Source organism: Elaeis guineensis, chromosome 4 (assembly GCF_000442705.2).
Source record: "Elaeis guineensis isolate ETL-2024a chromosome 4, EG11, whole genome shotgun sequence".
Lineage (NCBI taxonomy): Eukaryota > Viridiplantae > Streptophyta > Magnoliopsida > Arecales > Arecaceae > Elaeis > Elaeis guineensis.
The window spans coordinates 17,340,621-17,354,340 of record NC_025996.2 but is presented as its reverse complement, the minus strand read 5'-3'; the positions used below and the strand labels follow the sequence as shown (position 1 = coordinate 17,354,340).

Genomic DNA, 13,720 nt, shown 5'->3' with positions numbered 1-13,720 from the left:
ACTAGCTACTAGTGGAAAGCCCATAAGTGATATGGATATTCTTATTTACATCATAAAAGGTCTTCTAAAATTGTATTGATCATTCCAAATTGCCATTACAATGCATGCAAAATATACACTAAGCACCGTAGAAGAACTCTATAGCCTTCTTTTGATAAAAGAGTCAAATGTTAGTGAGCCATCTAATCCCACACAACTTAATACTATTATATTTGCTGTAAAAAACCATAATGAGTCCAACAAATAGATTAATGGTCCTCGTCCATTTAACAACTAGCAACAGTAACATTCTAACAACCATCAATAGCAATAGCGAATGATTGGCATTCAAAGCTAATCCTAGCAATATCACAGATAGCCTAACAATCAAGCCAACAATCATATAACACCAATTCAACAAAATATTTGCAATCTATATGTCAAATATGTAATAAAGTTGGCTTGGATTGCTATCAATCATCATCTTGATTTTACTTTTCAAGATCAACTTTCTCCTCAATGCATAGCTGTAATGACGCCGGAATCAAGAGCTTGAGATAGGTGGCTATATTGGTCTCTTGGCTCAATTATTGACCACGTCATCTGCAACTCATGCCTCTAATTTTTGAGACGACTCTCCTACCTCCATCTTGTCGCTTAGATTTATGTTGTCCCATGATGGGCCCCTCCCCCACACGTACCGTTCTCTACCAGTCAAAAATGGCACGGCCAGACTGGTCCGTCAACAAAAGGTGCCAAACAAAATATTATTCTCTTTTGAGGCCAACAGGTTGGCTGATTGGCTACCAATGCTGGAATTATTGTCTAGAGCACTAACACTGCATTACATGTGTACTGCGGTGCACCCATCGGCATGCTAGTTTTCTAACGGTCAAAGCGGCAGCATGAAGGTTTCCAACAATTGTTGTGCATGATTTTGCGAGCAGTTCTGTGAAAGTTGAATACTGCCGTTTTCTGTTGCATAGTTGAATCTTGAGTTCTTTATCTAAATAATATTTTAAAAAAAATTATAAAATTAATATAATTTTTAATTTATTTATAAAAATAATATAAAATTATAAAACATCATTTCAAATGACATTTTTTGGATAGAAAACATCATTTGAAATGGCATTTCTTCGCTCCACGTCATCTCCTCCCCCATCCTCCATAAAATTAAAGGACCCAAAAAATCCTCTGTGAAATTAAAGGACCTAAAAAATTGAAAGTGCCATTCAAAATAGTATTTTTAAAAATACCAAATGCTATTTTTTCTACCCTCTTCGTCCTCTCCAAAAATCCATCCAATGGCAAAAAAAAAAGCAGTTGGTGACTGCACCATACCATATGGTCTGATTCATGCCATTTATCGAAAAATCGATCTGAATTGTGTCGATTCCCCACCGGCACTTTAATCTCCCTACTTGGATCTTATATTCTAATAAAGTAAAAATGCACATCCCAAGCAACTCCTGCTTCCTCCATGCCTAAATGTACCATCCCAGAATTTGCATCAAGATCCAATCGGTGAATCATACCACTTGATAATATCATGATAGAATCACCCCCATCCAAGATTTACAGGATTTTTTACTGATTTATTGTTAATTTTAAAATAATTTATAAAATAATCGAAAGAAAGTCGCCTTATCATAGGATGACTTTAGACACTACCTAACCGACCCCTCATGCCACATGGGAGTGTCAATCAGTTAGGAAAAGTGCTGAATTAATCAGAAAAATCGTAGTGTGGAAAGGCGACTCTATGATAGGGCAACTCAGAAAGCCGCCCTAGGGCGATTTGTGACATCCTCCCACATGTCCTCTCGGCTTCATCCTCCGATCAGATCCCAGCTTTATCCTCCAATCAGATCCAACCAGCTCTCATCCGATCGTCTTCCGATCGGATCCTCTCAGCTCTCCGGATGATCAGATAGAGCTGCTTTACTATATAGCAACCTACTATTGATATGCACTCATCTCCAGAATGTCCAACCAGTGCTCGTCATGGATGTGCACTGATGTTCTGATGTGCACAAATGTTCTATGTGCACTGATCTTCTTATTCTTATTCTTATTATTCTTGTTGCAATATTCTGATGTGCACTTACGCTAGCATATTGCAGACTTCCGTGATTTGGTTCTCGTGACTTGCTTGGCACTCGGATCCGTGACTCAACTGGGATGTAGGCGCCTACATCCAAATGTAGCTGCCTATATCTCCACGATTTTAGTGACTACATCAACTCTGATTTTAAGCACATTCTTCCATTGCTTTTATATATTTCCAAGTTTGGAATATCGACTCCTATTCATCTTCTTTTCTTCTTCTTTCTCTCTATTTTCTCAGAATCTCTAGCCACAAATCTCCTTCCCATCTTTTTTTCGGCCAACCTTCAACCTCCTTGCTACTGATGGCTCCAAAAATGCATCTTCCCAATGTCAAAAGCAAGCAGAAGTGAAGAAGCAGTAGAAAGGGAAGGGGGAAGAGAAGTAAGCAAAGCACCATCACCTCCTCCTTCAAGATTACCTCCTCCGAGAACTCCAGAAGTGATAAAATATCTCCAACTATATTATTAATATGAACTTTTTAGAATTGGAGGAATTTGAGATTGCAACTTAATTAGAGCCATGGGATGGGAATTTATCTGCACTCCTGAACAAAAAGAGATTTAGCAATTATGTATCATATTGTTAAATATATCTCATTCAACCTTCCAAAAATGATAATAAAGATTGTGCAAGAAGCTGTGGATAGGGCACAGGCGTCTCTACCTTATGCTTATGCTACTATGATGTTATGATGTTAGCTCATATCTTTAACATTATGGAGTAAAGATTCTTAAGGATTCTAAAATTAGGTAGAGGTAGTAATTTGCTGAAGCTAGTTAGGCATAATTTGTGACTATTTACCGTTATGGATCCTGAAAATTTTTTTAAGTCAGTAAGCTAGCACCTATATGGAGGGCTATATAAAATATGTATTTTCTTGAAAGCTGGCTGTAATTGATCCTTGGATGTTAGTGAGTTATAAAATAACTTTTAATAAATTTTGAGACCTTTTAATCTATTCATTTGAAGAAGAAAATTTTAAAAATTTTGGATTTGAAAAAAATTTTAACTAAAACTCAAGATTTTACTTATTCTTAACAATTTTAATTTTTCTGATATTTTTATTGATTTCAAATAGAAAGTATTTGCTTATTTATATTTATATTTAAAGTTAATGGAGAGTAAAATAATGAAGATATTAATTTAAAATAAAAAATATAAATAAGACAGAGAAGCAGACATCCACACAGAGAGTATTATATTAAATTAAAAAATAAAAAAAGCCTGGATTGTAGGCGCCTACAATCCAATGTAGGTGCCTACATTGGATTGTAGGCGCCTACAATCTAGGAACTTTTTTTTAAAATTTTTTTAATTAAATATATATAATAATATTTTATTTAAAAAAATAAAAAATTAAGTGTTTGTGGATTGTAGGTACCTAAAATCCAGATGTATTAGATTATAGTGCCTACAATCTATATGTAATTTTTTTTAAATAAAATATCATTATACATATTTAATTAAAAAATAAAAAAACTTCTGGATTGTAAGCGCCTACAATTCAATGATAGGCACCCACATTGAATTGTAGGTGCCTACAATCTAGATTGTAGGCGCCTACATTGGATTATAGGTGCCTACAATCTAGGCACTTTTTATGTATGCGTCTACAATCCATACGTAATTTTTTTATTTTTTTAAATAAAAATATAATTCAAAAAAAAATCTCTAGATTATAGGCGCCTACAATCCAGGCACCTTTTTTTTTAATTTTTTTAATTTAATATAAATTAATCTTATTTTTTTAAATTTAATATAAATTAATCTCTATCTCTGTCTTATTTATATTTCTTGTGTGGATGTCTACTGATGTCTCTGTCTTATTTACATTCCTTTATTTTAAGTTAATATCCTCATTATTTTATTTTTTAACTTTAAAATATAAATATAAATAAGCAAATACCTCCTATTTGAAATCAAAAAAATATTAAAAAAATTAAATCGTTAAGAATAAGAAGTCAAAACTTAGATTTTAGTTAAAAAAAATTTCAAACCTAAATTTTAAAACTTTTCTTCAACGAATAGATTAAAGGATCTCAAAATTTATTAAAAATTATTTTATAACTCACTAACATCCAAAGATCAATTGCCATCAATTTTGGTTTCAAGAAAATACATATTTTATATAGCCCTCTATATAGGCCCTAGCTTAGTGACTTAAAAATTTTTCAAGATCCATAACGGTAAATAGTCACAAATTGTGTCCAACTAGCTTCAACAAATTGCTATCTCTATCTAATTTGTTGATTGTTCGCTTAGAATCCTTAAGAATCCTTACTCCATAATATTTAAAGATATGAGCTAACATCATAGTAGCATAAGCATAAGCATAAGGTAGAGATGTGCTCTACCCACAGCTTCTTGCACATCAAAATACTGCAAAGAATAATAAGAATAAAAATAAGAAGATCAGTGCATATAGAACATTAGTGCACATCAGAACATCAATGCACATCCATGACGACCATGATTTTTTTGATGATTCAGCACTTTTCCTGGCTGATTGAGCACTCCCACATGGCGTGAGGGGTGGGTTAAGTGGTGTCTAAAGTCGCCCTATAATAGAGTGACTTTCTTCCGATTATTTTTATAAATTATTTTAAAATTAATAATAAATCACTAAAAAAATCCTGAAACCTTGGTGGATGGATTCTATCCTGATACTATCAAGTGGTATGATTCATCGATTGGATCCTGGTGCGAATTTTAGAGATGGTACGTTTAGGCATGGAGAAAGCAGGAGTTGCTTGGGACGTGCATCTTTACTTTATTAAAATACAGGATCCTAGTAGGGAGGTTAAGTGCCGGTGGGGAACCGACACAATTCAGACCGAATTTTGATAAACGATATGAATTAGACCATACGGTATGGTGTAGTCACCAACTGTTCTTTTTTTTTTGCCATTGGATGGATTTTTAGAGAGGATAGAAAAAATACCATTTGGCATCTTTGAAAATGCCATTTCAAATGGCGCTTTCTAAACAGTGCATTACAAATGGTGATTTTTTTTTCTGAATCCTTTAATTTCATGAACGATTTTTTTTTGGGTCCTTTAATTCTACAGAGGATTCCATAGAGGACGAGGGAGGAGATGATGTGAAGTGAAAAAGTACAATTTCAAATGATATTTTTTATTAAAACATCATTTACAATGACATTTTATACTTTTACATTATTTTTATAAATAAATTAAATATATTAATTTTAATATTTTTTTAATATTATTTGGGTAAAGAACGCGTTGAATTTTCGTACCATCAAATATTCAAGAGCGTCAAATCTTGATGAACGGTGTGAGTATGCGCCAACGCCTGCTATGAATGATGTCACCGTTGCAACTAATAAAAGAATGGAGTCATGGAGAGAATAGAATGATATTTAGGAACAAAATAATGCGAAGATGTGCAATCTAGCGCTCGCACATGCTCCGAAATTTGCATCCGATGGTAGAGATTAGGTCTACTTTGGTTGGGGACAAGGGAATACTTTGTTAATCCGATCATAGGGTATTCCAAATTTAGAAATGCTCTGTAACATGATGTGATGTGATTTTGGCCCATTATGGGTATTCGAAATCATGATTTATTGTTTGATCTCTGCTTTTAAACCTTATGGTTGAAAACTTGTTGAGCGTGGATTAAATATAATTGATATTATCAGCATTCATATCAATTTTTCTATAAATACTAATTAACCAAACTAACATTGATTTTAGTCCAAAATCTTATGATTGTTGAAAAATATAGTGTTATTGCAGATAATTGTATCAGAAATATATTAAAAGGCTATTTTATTAAATTAATATATTCAATGGAAGTAGAATATGCACACCATCACAAAGCGCAACCATCCCATTTCTATGGTTTACGATCTATAGTTGAGTATCAATAATTTTATATGATGAAAGAGAAATTGCTAAAAGTATCTTATTGCAAATCAATATATGCTTATAGCGGCATCCATGCTCACCAATTGAGATGCCATTTGGATCAAATCTGAGTGGAGGATTTTAATGGCTAGTCATGGAAGGTATAAACGACAGCCATGCTAATTACAGTCTTCGTAGTATCATTTTGATTCATGTAATTCATGCAAATTTTCTTATTAATTCGTTCAGAACGATCAATGCAAGAGACATTATTAGTTAGACTCATTCTACTTAATAATTTTTCCAATACAGCCTTGTGTCCGAGCTGAGATCCTGTCACTCTGAGTTACCTCACCAAAACACTCCACTCACCGAGCATCCTTTGGTCCAGGTAAACTCCGTTTAAGTTTCCTTATTGCCTTGACAAATATTTTTTTTGTTTGATTGATTATATTTGTCTTAGTTACATCACACACACACACGCGCGCGCACACGCACGCACACGCACACACACGCACATATATTATATATATATATATATATATATATATATATATATATATATATATATATATATTGCTTACCCGGCCATTTCATTCCGCGTCTCTCTTTTAGCCGCCATCTCAAAGGCCATCCCCAACCCGCTTCTTGGCCGGAGAATTACCACCCCTTGCCGCCGTCATCGCTACCAATGGCGGACATCGATGATCCCCACGGATCGAGAGGCCGCCTCGAGAGCATCCTCACCAACCCGTCGGTCCATGGGTCCGCCGCCTCCAGCTCGCCACCATCGTCGAGATGAAGCTGCTGATCCGAATCGCCGCCCCGGCCGTGATGGTCTACATGGTCAACTTCCTCATGTCCATGTCCACCCAGATCTTCTCCGGCCATCTCGGCAACCTCGAGCTCGCCGCCGCCTCCCGGCAACACCGGCATCCAAGTCTTCGCCTACGGACTCATGGTATATAATTTGTATGACCATCAAATTGATCTAACTTATTTTCCCCGCCGCTTTACTCAGAGTCATTCAAAACGAAACCCTCATGTGGCCAACTTACAAAAAAGGCTGCTCGTGACCGTGATCCGTAGCCAATCCCATCTCGTAACCGCACTGCTGACAAAATATCCGTATATATATGCCATGGCAGCTGGGCATGGGGAGCGCCGTGGAGACGCTGTGCGGGCAGGCGTACGGCGCCCACAAGTACGAGATGCTCGGAATATACTTCAACGGTCGACGATACTCTTAACGACCACCGGCGTGCCGCTGGCGGTGATCTACGCCTTCTCCCGCCCGATATTGGTGCTCTTGGGAGAGTCGCCAGAGATCGCCAAAGCCGCATCGATCTTCGTCTATGGGCTAATTCGCAGATATTTGCATATGCTGCGAACTTTCCGATCCAGAAGTTCCTGCAGGCGCAGAGCATCGTGGCGCCGAGCGCCTACATATCGACGGCGACGGTGGCGGTGCACCTGCTGCTGAGCTGGTTGGCGGTCTACAAGCTGGGGTTGGGCCTCCTGGGGGCATCCTTGGTGCTCAGCTTGAGCTGGTGGATCTTGGTGATCGCTCAGTTCGTGTACATAGTCACGAGCCAGAAGTGCCGGCTCACTTGGACCGGGTTCAGTTGGCAGGCCTTCTCGGCCTGCCGGGGTTCCTGAAGCTGTCATCGCCGTCGGCGGTGATGCTCTGCTGGAGACGTGGTACTTCCAGATCCTGGTGCTCATCGCCGCCTGCTGGATCACCCGAGCTGGCCCTCGATGCTCTGTCGGTGTGGTAAGAGCCGTCTCATCTTTGCTGGCCAAACCAGGGCCTGGGACGAGGTCCGATGGACCACGCAAAATCCCACGGTAGATTAAACGCCATGTCAACTTGTGTTTCGGTTCTTCCGTATTGCATCCACCAGGTGCAATCGCGTCAAGTCCCACGGTGGATACACGCCCCGCTACCCGTTGTATTTCACCATTTCCCAATTGGCGCTATCCACCGTGCGTATGCTCCGGGATTTGCTGTGGTCCACCTGGACATCGTCATGCAATAATTTCTCGAAACCAAGCCTTCTGATTACGTCACACCAGAAAAGTTATTTTTTCATTGGAAGTTTTACGGACACGCTACAGCCGTGGCGAGCCTATTTCCTGTTGATTTTTCCGTCTTCCGAATTCGAGAATCATCTCACTCTTGAGATGGGTGACGTCACTAGGCTACAGATTAATCGAGAGTTTTTTTAAAAAAAAATTTTATAATTATCGTGTAATACAAGGAAGTCAAAAAAAAAAAAAAAAATTCTAAATAGCTTTGAGACCCACCCACCCACAACCATAGGAAATTCTCAATGTGCTCTGCAATCCGCCATCAAGGCAATAAAATTGACACATCTTACAATAGAAGATAAGTGGCACCACTATGGTGGAGTCATCCTTGATGATTAGGTAGACGGTTTTTAAATCTGCATAGCAATGCACGATCTTTATCCAAGCAACGCGAAGCTTCACTCGAGATGGCTCGAACAAATGGCTCTCTTTCGATCGTCATCAATCTAAAGTCAGACCTATAGGTCATAAAGCCAGTGCTACTATACCTATCTTTAATATTATCATCGAAGTTGACTTTCAGATACACCGAAGTAGAGAGCTCCCAAACAATATAATCACTGGATTACTACAGGAGCAAAATAGAAGTCTCAAATCTCAAAGACTTGAAACATTGGTCAACTTTATAGTCAAAATCAAGGGTCTCTCCTAAATGGGTCTCACCGACCAGCTCCTAGACTCAACATCTGGCTATTCCTTGTCAGCCAGATATAATGGCCAGTATAGGCCACTAAGATACTTGCTGCCCTAAGTGCATCGTCCCCAATACTCCACCTCAAAACTCCAAAAATGCTTAAGTTAGATCCTTGGCCTAAACTAGTGCAACCCCACTAGGCACCAGACTTGTTTGGCCCTCGAGCACAAGAATAGAGTATACTCCACTATCTCATCCTCCAAGCCACAACATGCGCAAGCTAATTGAATCTATGCCTCTATCCCTTAAAATAAATATGGTTGGGAGCCAGTCTCAGACCATCTTCCATAGAAAAAGCTCATCCTCAGGTGCACATTGATGGCTCCATCCTCCATATCCACCCGACATCTAGTCGTTTGGTGGGCTCCCTCTGGTATAGTGGGTATAGATTAGCCATCACTATCCTAGAGTGCAAGAATATCTCTAGATCCTGACATCCCGACGATCATAGAGAGGAAATCACTAGGGACAGCACTCTCTCTCCCATCTAATCCCTAAAAAAATGTGCCACTGTCATGGATCCCAGCCTCTGCCATTTGCATGGAGGAGATCATAAATCCTCATGGAATTTGTCACCTCAGAGCTTGATGAAAGTCAACCTGACTCAATGGCAGGCCATCAACCCATGGTCTAGTAGGAGGCTCACAGATTGATTATCCCCCACAAGCCATCTCATCTGGGGAATCACGTCAAGAGCTCACGTACAAATTCTCGCCACAAGAATGAGGTGCTCTGGCTAACCTGAATCCTATTGCCCACAGGCCACGACCCATATCTAGCCCTCATCATCATGCTCCGTAAGATCTCAGGGCCAAACAAAAATCCAGCCGCATGCTAAGTAATCAAAGCCTCATACCATCCCTCAACAGCTAGCACACAATATCCCATGCCAAAAGCTGCATGACACCACCACCTTCAGGGTGCGACCCCCATAAGAATCTTCAAAACTGCTACTTAAACTTTACCACCAATGTCTTGGACAAAATCAAGTTTGAAAGAAGATAGATGATATGGAGTTGAGAATAGACCTCATCAGAATGACCCTACCCGTCATAGAAAGCACATGGGCTTGCCAATCCTCTGACTGCTCCCAAATTGCCCGTTCCACACCCACACACGGCTCTCCTCAGCCTGCGTCCTCGAGTCAAAATATATAGCATACTTGAGGAGATTCACCTTCTATCCTAATATGACACAATACTCCTCCAAGATCCTCCTAAATTCAATCGCATTCCAGACTGAAGCCCAGCCCCCTAGCATGCAGTTAACTACAAAAAGTAAGTATAAGATTGGCTGGACCCCTAGGACTGGCACATAGAGATTTAATACCAATCCCTAAGTCGCAGTGTGCAAGGATCGCAAGAAGACTTTAGCACAGATAATGGAGAGATAGGATGACAAAAGACAACCTTACCACAGCCCAATCGTGGAGCTGAAGAAATCTGATGGTGTCTTGTTGACCAGAATGGCAAAAGGACTATGAATGCATGCCATAACCCATCCAATTCCGCGAACATGAAAGCCGAAGTTTGATAGGGCTCCCTTAAGGAACCGCTGACTCATGCAATCATAAGCCTACTTCATGTTGAGCTTGATTGTCATGAGGCTGTAATGGATAGAAGCACGTGAAAATCACACATAAACTTTTGAGGGATGAGGACATTGTCAAAAATACTGGACCATCGACAAATGCCTTTTGTTTCAGACAAATCAATCGAAAGAGAATGGGCTTCATCCTACTCATCGTCAGCTCGGCACATACCTTATACAATATTATGCACAAGTTGATCAATCTAAAATGCCTCAGCTTCGAAGCATCTGGCCTCTTTGGTACCACGACAATAAAAAAAATCTACTTCCAAGCCCTAGGTATCTGGTTAGTAGCAAAGAACTCTTATACAATAGCCATTACCTCAGGTCGGATGATAAACCAACATCTCTTGCAGAAAAGAGAAGGAAAGTCATTGGATCCCAAGACTTTATCCTTTGCCATAGACCAGATCGCTCTCCGCACCGCCTCTCCATCACAACTCCAAGAAGGTCTCTGCTCTTCTGCTCCATAACCACACCACACAGAGGGGGAAAATGAACAGTCTAATGCCCCCCAACGGCATAGTCCACCAAAATTTGAAGGAGCATACAATTTCTTGCCTGATCTCCTTATCACCTATTAGTCACAATCCTCCAATGTCCCTAATCGTCCGGATCTAGTTCCTATACCTTCAGATGATGGTGGCATAATGAAAGAATCTCGTATTCTAGTCTCCCTCCCTGCTCTACTACACTCTAGGCTTTTATCTCCACAAGATCTCTTATTGCCTCAAGAGAGAGTCATGCACGAAGAGGAAGCCTCGAAGGTCCGTCAAATCCTCTTCCATGAGCCCACCCTAGTCCTCGCCCTTCTGGACCTTAGAGATAGATGTCTCAGTAGTCTCAATCCTCCTAAAGATGTCGCCCATCTAGATCCTATTCCATCTAAGCAATTACCTCTATGTTAGCTCAAACCTTCGGATTATTCGATACCTGGCATCATCTCGAACCAGCAATCTCTAAACCTCCCTCATAATGTCTTAAGATCAGAGATAGCAGAGTCAAAACGATCAAACCAGAATATTCTCTAATATAAGAGAAATGCATTAAAGAAACAAAATCAGATCGTGGTCGAAAGTAATCCTCCGCTGGTGGTGTACCAGATGGGCAAGATGTCGCTAAATCCAACTATTATCGTAAGAATCCTATTGTTGCTCCTTGAATTGATTTTGATGATTACAAAGCATTTGAGAGGGTTACTAATGATTTGACTTGAAAAATCTATTATTTTTCAGGAGCAAAATCGTAATTTCACCAAGTTCTAACTCGAAAGCCTTAAGAGCAAGAACAGAAGATTGGTGATTTATTAGAGAAAATTTTATACTTTTTGGATGTTATTTTAAAAAAAAATAATATTTATAAAATTGAGTCGACCCCATGAGTCGATTCATATCAAATGGGGCTGAACGACACGTTATTTTTTGGCTGGCACACCCAATTGAATCGACCCCATGAGTCGACCTCTGTGCATGAGTCGACCCAATGAGTCGACCTCTGTTGCTGTGCACGTCAAAATTACAGAACAATCATTTTTTGTTCTGTGCCACAGAAGTCGACCTCATGAGTCGACTCATGTGTATGAGTCGACCCCTGCGACAGAAAAACTCCGTAACGGTTAGTTTTTCAGCTCGTTTTGGCATATTTAATGCTCATTTAATGATCTCCAACGGCTCTAAAACTATTCAGATCACTCTTCACCATCATTTGAAGCTATAAAAGGTACTTAAAAGAGGGAACAAAGATGGTTTTGAAAAGATTTTTCAAGCATTCATTTCAGCCTGAAGTAAAGAGCCCTCTTGAAGTTAAAAAAACTTTCATTTCAAGCTCACCAACTCCTCAAAAGTTCATTCAAGTCTTCAACCACCTTAAGAAAAATCAGAAAAGTTTTTTTCTTATTGTGTAAAGTATATTTAAAGTTTTATTTGCTCATTAAAAGAGCTACATTTATATTTTCATGTGATTAACTGTTATACTCTATTTTTAAGTTGATCTTTAGTTTTGGAAGGATTCCAAAATGTGGAAAGGTTGATCCAAACCTTGAATCGGATTGTATTTGATTAGCTTGTACCTAAAAAATAAGTATTCTAGCTTGGGATAGCTAGAGTCGGAGGTACCGATATTATATTCTAATTGAATACGGTTTAGTGAATTTGAATTCTCAAGTAGGAGCTTGGAGAGTGGATGTAGGTGCAAGATTGACACCGAACCACTATAAATCTTGATTGTTTGTGGTGTGCTTACTTTTCTTTATCTTATTTTCTTTTTCTTCTTACTCTTGCATCTAATATCTTTACTTTGCTTAAATCGCTCACTTCAACTAACTTGTCTTTTATTACTTAATCATATATGGTTCTAGATTAATTTTAAATTTTTAAAAATTTAATTCACCCCTCCTCTTGGGTTGCATAGCTGGACAACAAGTGGTATCAGAGTCTGGTGCTCTAGCCTTACTTTGATTTAACCATCAAAGAGCAAAAGAGCTATGGTAACTCAAGTTGGTGCTTCACTAAGAGGGGCAGTCCACAAACCGACCTCTACTTTTCAATGGATCAAATTATATTTATTGAAAAGCTTGAATAAAAATCTTTATTCAAGTATTTGACTATGATATGTGGAGTATCATAGTAAATAGACCACACACACCTACTAAAATAATTGATGGTGTGGAATCAACCAAATCCAAAAAAAATGAGATGAGGTTGACAAGAAAATGGCTCAACTTAATACAAAAGTCATGAATATTTTATATTGTGCTCTAGATATTAATGAATTCAATCGTATTTCAACATGCATGTCAGCTAAAAAAATATGGGATAAATTAGAAGTAACTGATGAAGGAACTAAGCAAGTGAAGAAATCAAAAATTAACATGCTTGTGCATAAATATGAACTCTTTAAAATGGAGCATGATGAATCAATAACTGAAATGTTTGCTCGTTTCATTGATATTATTAATGGTCTAAAAAATCTTGGTAAGTCTTATTCTAACAGTGATCTCGTGAGAAAGATTTTTAGGTCTTTACCAAGGACTTAGGAGGTCAAAGTGATCGCAATCCAAGAAGTCAAAGATCTGAATATCTTACCCTTGGAGGAGCTTCTAAGATCGCTAATGATGCACGAGCTAAGCATGAAACAATATCAAGAAGAAGATATCAAAAAGAAAAAGACAATCGCCCTCAAATCTACTGCTCAACTTGATAAGAAATTCGATGATACGAAAAATGAAAAGCAGGATGAAGAAATGGCCTTCATTACTAGAAAGTTTAAAAAATTTTTGAAGAAAAGAAGATAAGGAATGAGGAAGAGGCCACCTACAAAAGGAGAACATAACAAAGAGAAGGATAAGGAGCAATCTCTTATTTGTTATGAATGTAAGAAGTTG

At 38.5% G+C, this 13,720-nt stretch overlaps 1 pseudogene; it reads left to right on the top strand.

Moving 5' to 3' along the window:
• The first annotated feature begins 6,624 nt into the window (after positions 1-6,624).
• On the top strand, positions 6,625-8,146 carry LOC140857262 (protein DETOXIFICATION 40-like; annotated as a pseudogene).
• Positions 8,147-13,720: the final 5,574 nt, after the last annotated feature.